This window comes from Leptonychotes weddellii, unplaced genomic scaffold (assembly GCF_054177405.1).
Source record: "Leptonychotes weddellii isolate Sample4059 unplaced genomic scaffold, ASM5417740v2 HiC_scaffold_1560, whole genome shotgun sequence".
Lineage (NCBI taxonomy): Eukaryota > Metazoa > Chordata > Mammalia > Carnivora > Phocidae > Leptonychotes > Leptonychotes weddellii.
Window position 1 is genome coordinate 1 of NW_027737840.1, and position 9,036 is coordinate 9,036.

Genomic DNA, 9,036 nt, shown 5'->3' on the forward strand with positions numbered 1-9,036 from the left:
GCATCGGGCTTCCTGCTCGGCAGGGAGTCTGCTTCGTCCTCTGACCCTATCCCCTCTCAGGTGTTCTCTCTCTCTCATTCTCTCTCTCTCAAATAAATAAATAAAATCTTTAAAAAAAAAAAAAAGACTGTTCTATGACCTTGCCAAATTATCAAGTTACTTACCCAAGCCATATTAGCAACAGGATTATGATTCACAAGTATAATCAGGAATAAAGATGACTAAGTCAAGCAACTTTCATCAGTACCTCTCAATCTTGATTAAATGTTTTATCACATGGGGAGGAGTTAAAATGCCTAAGTTTTGTCCCTGATATTACTGATTTTTGTCTAGGATGTATGCACTGGATATCTATTTTTTAATTTTTTATATCTCCCCTAAATGAGTCTAATTGGGAGCCATAATATATATTTCTTTGTGATGTATTCACAAAATTAAAAAACTGACTTTAAATGGAAACAATTGAATTTTTACAAATAGAAAATAGTGTGAATTTCTAATTTTACATATATCAAATCTGTCAGAAATGTGATACTTTGTATTCCTTGCCTAAAATTAATAATTATCTCTGATATGATTAAATTGATTCTGTGGAGCTGAAAAATCTCCCCAAGTTGATTGTATCATTTGAGATTATCAGTTATATCTAAAGGTGGGACACCTGGGTTGGCTCAGTCAGTTAAGCATCTGCCTTTGGCTCAAGTCATGATCCCAGGGTCCTGAGATCAGCCCATGTCAGGCTCCCTGCTCAGCTGGGAGTCTGCTTGTTCCTCTCCCTCTGCCCCTCCCCCCAGTCATGCTCTCTCAATCTCTCTCAAATAAATAAATAAAATCTTAAAAATAAGACACTAGTGACTTATCTTTCTATATTTTGACTGAATAAATATTTGCATAAGCACAGTAGATAAATGTATAGAAAATAACAGTTTATCCACTTTTTTTTCTCAATAGATTTTATTTAACAACTTGTTAGGTTATAATTGATATAACTTGCATGTATTCTAGTACACAATTTGATAGTTTCCTGGGTGTTTATAGGTTTTAAAATTTATCACCATAGTCCACATAATAAGCATACCAATTGTTCCCTAAAATTTCCTTGTATCAGTTTATAATTCCTTCCTCCTACCACGTACTACTCCATCTTTTCCCCCTAGTAATCTGTAATTTGCTTCCCATCAGAATAGATTAGCTTGCATTTCCTAGAATATTCTGTCAGTACAATTTTGTAGTATGAACATATTTTGGAGGGCATAGAGTTATCTGATTTCTTTTGATTAAAATAATTATATTGAGATTCAATCAGGATTTCACATATATTTTACACTGATAGCTTATTACTTCTTAATGCTGAGCAGTATTCCATTGTATGAATGTATCACAAAAATGTATCAAATATATATATATTTGTGTTTCCAGTTTTTTGAGTGTTCACAATCTTTCTTTTTTCTTGGGTAAATGCTGGGGTTTAAATGGCTGGAATGCATTAATAGATTTGTAATTACTTTTGTAAGAAACAGTCAAGGTTTTTTTCTGGTGTGTTTGTTGTATTTTCAGTTTCCACTGATAGTGAATGACAGTTCATTTTTCCTCCACATTACGCCAACATGTGGTATGGCCAGAATTTTTAATTCTGGCCATTCTAATATGTAGTTGTATCCCATTGCAGTTTTAAATTGTGTTTTCCTAATGACTATCCTAAACATCTTTCAGGTGCATCTTTGTCATATGTGTATATTTTATTGAAATGTCCATTTATATATTTTGTCAATTTTTTACTTGGTTTACCAGTTTGTTTTTTTAAATTATTGAATATCGAAAAATTTTACATATCTTGGATAGAAGTCTTTATAAAAATTATGTTTTTCAAATATTATTTTCTAATGTGTGTTTTGTCTTTCTCATCTCTTAACAATGTTTGAAAGAGCAGACTTTTTGTTTTTTTTAAATGAAGGCCAAAATGTTGGTTTCTTCTTTTATGGATCATAATTCTGGTGATGTATTGAAGAAATCTGCCTAACCAAAGATCACAAAAATTGTCTTGTTTCCTTCTGGAAGTTTTATACTTAAGTTTTACATTCATATCTCTGAACTACTTTGAAGCTATATGGTGTAGGTGTGGATTAAAGTTTTTCTTTTTCTCTGTTTGCATTTGGATAGTCAAGAGTCATGGCCCGTGTTTAAAACAAAACAAAAAACCCCAAAAACTTCAATAAAGTACCTTTTTACTTGGTCAAGTATTAGTTGTGTATGTGTGTATGGTTCTTTTCAAAGCTCTATTCCATTGATATATTTGATACATCTATTTACATTTTCCCTATTCTATTTAGCATTAGAAATGATAAGTTGGGTAAAAATGTTAGATATTTTATTTAAATCTATTTAAAATATAATTTAGTGGAAAAAAGTAGCAATGTGTTTTGGGTCTATACAAACAATATAATAAAAATGTTTGACATTTACCATAGGTAATAACATAGAGCCTGGGAGGAGAGAAATGGAAGGATATTTTTAAAGATTCTTAAAACTATTCATAAAGCAGTATAATGTCCTTCAAGGTACACTTTAATAAAGTAAAGTTATATATTCTAATCCCCAAATGAAGCACTAAAATTAAGTAACAGCTAATAGATTAAAAATGAGATTAAATAGAATTTTTAAACAATAAAAAAGCAGAAAACTGAAAAGGAAAGAAAAGCAGAGGCAAGTATGAAAGAAATACTAAGATGGTAAATCTAAATCTAACCATATCAATAGTCTCATCACATGTAAATGATCTAACTACCCCCATTTAAAAATCAGATTTTCAGAATGAAAAGCAATGCCTAACTACATGCTGCATATAGCATATGCAACTTAAATACAAATTCATACATAGTTTAAAGTAATGGGTGAAAAGTTATATCATGCTAACATTACTAAAAGAAGAGCTGAAATAGCTATGTTTATCCCAGATAGTGTAGATTTCAGAGCAAAGAACATTATCAGGGTTAAAAAAAAAAAAGGTCCATTATTTCAAAACAGTGATGGGTTCAATTTATCAGGGGGACATAATAATTTTGAAAGTTTATGAACATAGTTTCAAAATAAATATTTATATAACTGCTGAGATTAACAAATCCCCAAACATAGGCAGATAATTTAACATACATATTTCAAAAAAATTGATAGGAAGACTACAACATTATCAACCAATTTCATTGACCTTTTTCTAATACAACAGCAAGAGCAGAAAAATAAGGTGCACGTGTAACATTGTCCAAGATAGAATATATTTTGGGCCGCACAACAAGCTTTAAAAATTTTAAAGTAGGTTTTCAAGCCCCAGGGGAATTAGAAATCAATAATAGGGCGCCTGGGTAGCTCAGTTGGTTAAGCGACTGCCTTCGGCTCAGGTCATGATCCTGGAGTCCCGGGATTGAGTCCCGCATCGGGCTCCCTGCTCGGCAGGGAGTCTGCTTCTCCCTCTGACCCTCCTCCCTCTCATGCTCTCTGTCTCTCATTGTCTTTCTCGCAAATAAATAAAATCTTAAAAAAAAAAATTAAAAATAAATGAATAATAGAACTTTGGAAAATCCCTCAAATATTTGGAAAATCCCTCAAATATTTAGAAATAAAACACTTGTAATTAACCCCTGGGGCAGATAATAAATCAAAAGAGAAATTAGTAATTTAATTATATAAAAACCATATGATACCAGAATTTGTGGGATGTAGTAAGTATGTTGGTTTATGATTGGTCTCTGATTCTAATCATCCCCAAAAGGTTCATTGGAATCATCCATTCTTAGTTATCTTTAGCTCCTCTCAGTGACCTGAGAAACCGGACGCCTACCTTTCGTCATTTATTTACTTATTTTTTCAATCCCAGTCAACAGTATTTTCAGAATTGTTAACCATACCCCCTTGTGAAATTTAACTAGAGTACAGTGTTTGTTTGTAGTTAATTTTACCTGAACCTCACAACATGTAATCAAACCACCATTGGTGTAAATGGTGTAAACACCATTTTTCCAAAGTGCCTTGGTCAGTTCCTGCACCATCTTAACAGAGAGATGAAGGTTAATATCACCAATGATGTTATGGAGATATTTTTCCTTGACAGTAGTAAAAGAAGGGCACTTCCCTTCTAAGTTTTTTTTTTTTCCTTCAAAACACATAACCTCAATTTAAACATGAGAAAAATCACAAACAAACCTAGATTGGAAGACACTGTACAGAATGTACAGAACACCCAGCCAGTACTCCTCAAGACATTGAGATTATGAGAAAAAAAAAAAAAAGAGACTGTCAGAGACCAGAGGAGACTAGAAAGACCTGACAACTAAATGTTTGATAGCAGCATTAGTAGGATTCTGGAACAGAAAGATGACCTAATGGAAAACTGAATCCAAATAAAATTTGGAATTTAGTTAATAGTAATAATGTGAGTTACTTAGTTTTGATGAGTGTACGATAGCAATAGGCTAATCGATAAACTGGGTTACAGGGGTACTCATTGTAACTTTTAAAAAATCTAAAATTCAGTTGTGAAAGATCTTAAAGAACAATTGCAGGTTGTCTTTCCTTTATTCTTAGTGGGCCACTCTGGGTGTTTTTTTTGTCACATATGTTGCATGAAATTTGGGAGGTCTATTTCAGTTTTACAGTGAGTGTATAATTTCAAAGTTATTTGCCAAGTCACTTTTACAATCTCCTAGTCTCATTTTCAACCTTCCTAGCAAATTCTCAACTCCCTTCTTATAGCTTAACTATTTTTTCCCTTCTGATTTTCTGGGACATGTCACATAAGGCTTTATATGTAAAGATTATATTTTCCTAGCAAGACAATGTAATAAATATATTTAGGGAGGCATTTTCAAAAGTAGAAATCTATCTACAGTCTTTGAATTGCTCTGAGTATATTTCCTAATTAGGTTCCTAGCAGAGTAAGTCCATTTATCTCAAGCCTAATTTCAATAAAATCCTATCATACGAAGTATATATATATTTTCTGTCAGTTAAACCCTTTCATTATTTTGCAGACTGAAAAAGGAAGTACCCATATTTTCTGTGATTGAATATCACAATTTCAATGCAGTCTACCAAATTTTGCTTTTTCAAGGTCTTGTGTGTCTCTGTTATTTCAGTCAATACTGATGTACAGAAGGATTGCCCAGCAACTTTTTTGTTTTTTAAGTTTGATGGTAATTTTATTCAGGCAATAATTATAGATTTAGTGATTACATCTTTATTTCTAAAATAATGTTTTTTCTTTGTTACAAACCATTTATTGTAGAAAATATGGAAAATATAAAAGAGGATAAAAGAAGAGGCTTCAGGGTGATAGACATTGGGGAGGGTATGTGCTATGGTGAGTGCTGTGAATTGTGTAAGACTGTTGAATCACAGGCCCAGCAACTTTTACCTGGTTTTGTAGACTTTTCACCTATTCACTGCACAAATGAGAAAGACCGTGATTCCCTCAATGTAGAATAACATTTACAATAAGAATTAGAGGTTTATACTAATAGGGTAATGACAACAACAAAAAATTCTTTCTCTTTCTTCTATTTTATGCTTTGTTGGAATGTGCTGTGAGAATGTCTACAAGTTTCATGTTTACTTAAGGTCCACCACTTAAATTCATCAAGGTTACTCATAATTATGTCTTTAATCTCTGAGCCTAAAATCACTTCCTCAAGGAAAGCTTTCCTAACCTCCACCCTAGGGCTTGCCCCTACATTAAACTTAGATAGTATTGTAAACTACAATTTTCTTGTAACTATCACATTTATTATTGCTTGTTTAATGTCATACACTGCTGAACTGTGACTTTCATGAAGGCAGGACATTCAATTGTTTTCTATTTGCAGTGCTTAACAATACTTGGTACATAAAGACTTCTGATAAGTATTGATTTTTAAAAAAAATACATCAATGAGCTTTCTGTTTTTAGCTATATCAGTCTTGAAGGCATAGGTTCTTACTGTAGAAATTAACTTGAAAATGAGAAATGAAGAAAAGCAGTAGTTACTCCATTTAAGTGAATATTTCCAAAAGACAAATGAAATTAGATTCTGAGTTTCAGCATCTAGGCTTTCTTTCAGAAAGTCTTGCTGGTTATTGTTTTTAATGTATTTAAAAGATAAATCTATGAGCACCTGACCCATGTGATTGAAGTACCTAGATAAAATGATTTAGACACCAAAAGGCAAATTTATCATTTTTAAATATGTTACAGACTGAGTATTTGTTCCCAAAATGTATTATGTTGAAATCTAATGCCCAGTGAGGTATTAGAAAATGGGTCCTTTGGGAGGTGGTTAGGTTATGAGGGTGGAAATCTTATGAATGGTATTACTGTTCTATAAAAGAGACCTTTCCAGCCAGCCCTTTTAACAGCCACCCCTAAATGAGGGGATTTAGGACTGATAAATGCAATGCTTTGTCTATGTCTATCAAGGGTGTGGCTTTGTAAACACAGCTATTTTTATGTTGTATATAGTTTCTGTAATGTGTTTTCCCTCTGAACTTTTCTTTTGGAAAGGAGATATATGTACGTGTATGTGTATGTGTGTGTGTATATATATATATACACACATATATATGTGTGTGTGTGCGATTGTGTGTGTGTGTATATATATACACACACTATAATTTTGGTATATCTTCTTATAATTGATATTATTTCCTGAACCCATTTAGCCCTGATGCTAGGACCAATCTGCTGCTTCTAAGTAGCAGAACTATCGAATCACTGGAACCAGCAGAAAATAAGTGTGACATTCCTACCATATTTTTCAGTCCCAAAATTACAGTAGTAATAACATTAACATGATGTATATATTTTTTATTTCAATAAATAGAAAACCAAGAAGATTGTGTTGTAACATAAATGATACTAATCTTCATATTGTAAAATAAATGTATAGCTAACAGAAAATTGAAACAAAACGTGGAAGAATGGTAGAAGGAAAAGTGAGAATACTGATAAGTGCTGAGACTGCCTGAAGTTATCAGAACAAAAATGCTTACAAGGTAATTGACTTTAAAATGAATATAATAATATGTAAAACAAACTCTGGGGAGAAATGAAGAAAGAACATTGTATGCTAATTACACATTTCCTATAGCTGGAATTAATAAACTGTCTAAAATTAATATGGTTGAAAAAAATTGTATTAAAATTACAAAACTATCAGAAAAATCTAGAAACCTGTTTAAAAGTGGTCCTACTTGAAGTGGGATTGCAGGTATCGAGGAATCAGCTAAACTTCAAGAATAGAGATTGTTTAATATACAAAATGAAGGACTACATTGCAGACTTATTTCCTAGGGCTGGTATAACACAGTACCAGAAATCGGGTGACTTAAAAATAATAATTATTGTCTCATAGTTCTAGAGGCTGGGAGTCAAAATCAAGGTGTCTTTAGGGTTTATTACTTCTGAGGGACATGGAGGAGAATCAGTACTATGTCTCTCTCCAAACTTCCAGTGGGTTTATAGCAATATTTGTCATCCCTTGGCTTGTAGATGTATCACTTAATCCTCTGCCTTCAGATGACATTCCCTGTCTCTTTACATAGTCTTCCCTCTGTTCATGTCTGATTCTGTAGCCAAATTTCTCCTTTTTATAAGAACACCAGTCATATCAGAGCCCATCCTAATGACTTGACTTTAACTTTATTCTCTCTGTAAATACCCTATGTGCAAAATGGTCACATTCTGAGGTACTGATGCTTAGGACTTCAACATATCTTTTGGGGGAGGCATAATTCAATATAACACAGACTTAGAACTTTAAAGTGTTTACTATATTGATCTTTCTTAACCAATCTCTTAACATCTCTTTTCATATTTTTCACATTTTGTTTTCGTTGCCTTGTATGTTGATTGCCAAAGGGCCATATTCTCTTTCAGGAAACTCCAGATTGCCACTGATTTCTCTTTTTTCTTTTTTCAGTTGATATCCTCCATCCCCACCTTCTAAATGAATCTAGCAACTTAAAACTTCAGTTATCATTGGCTGTCCTCAATTATTGAAGTCCCCAAGTAAAGTCTGCTAAAAGATGGTTCCAATTCTCTTTTTGACCTGAAAGAGATAAGGATGATTTCCTTCTATGTTTTACTTGAAAGCCAGTATTTTCCACAGACATCAAAGTCTAATCCCACCTCCAGAAAAGATGAGCCATATAGGAGACTGCATTTGATTTTTGCCTATTAAAAAACAGTAACTCCAGTTTATTATGCTTAGAATTACTAGCTATAAATGTTTCTTTGCCATTCAGAATCTATAGTGCCATCTCCATTTACCTACTTGAATATATGAAATCTTACGCATGTTAAAAAAATAGGTTGAGTCAACCATACTGGAGAATTTAAATCTACCATGTTTTATATGCTATATACAAAAAGCATAGGAAAGGATTACCTTTGTCAAAGACACCGCTTCAGAAAGGAACCAATCCAGACTTGAGCCAGAAGATGGAGTGCCCAGAAGGAGTTTTTGGAGCGTGAGGGCAGAGCACGGTAGGGGCAAGGGGCCATGGTGATGGGAATCTTAGAGATTTCCTGTTATGGTTAATGATATTAAAATTTTATTAAAATATAATTCTTCCCAATCAAATATATAAAAAAGATAACTGTTGATATTAAAAAAGCAATTTTAGAGGCTAACCAAGAAACAGAATCAACTATAGAGAATAAACTGATGGTTACCATAGGGGAGGTAAGTGGCAGTGGGGGTGGGTTGGGACCGTTAAATAGGTGATGCGGATTAAGGAAGGCACTTGTGATGAGCACTAGGTATTGTAAGGAAGTATTGAATCACCATATTGTACACATGAAACTAATATTACACTGTATGAAGTAACTAGAATTTAAATAAAAACTTAAGGGGCGCCTGGGTGGCTCACTTGGTTGGGCGACTGCCTTCGGCTCAGGTCATGATCTTGGAGTCCCTGGATCGAGTCCCTCATCGGGCTCCCTGCTCAGCGGGGAGCCTGCTTCTCCCTCTAACCCTCCCCCCTCTCATGTACTCTCTCTCTCATTCT

The 9,036-nt window shown here is 33.4% G+C and overlaps 1 long non-coding RNA gene across 1 annotated transcript; it reads right to left on the reverse strand.

Annotated features, from left to right (window-relative positions):
• Positions 1-7,775: 7,775 nt before the first annotated feature.
• Positions 7,776-8,548, reverse strand: LOC115942829 (uncharacterized). Its single transcript, XR_014141805.1, has 2 exons — positions 8,415-8,548; positions 7,776-8,075 (listed from the first exon to the last, which is right to left on the reverse strand). It is a non-coding gene; the product is annotated as an uncharacterized LOC115942829 (long non-coding RNA).
• Between the last annotated feature and the right edge of the window lie 488 nt (positions 8,549-9,036).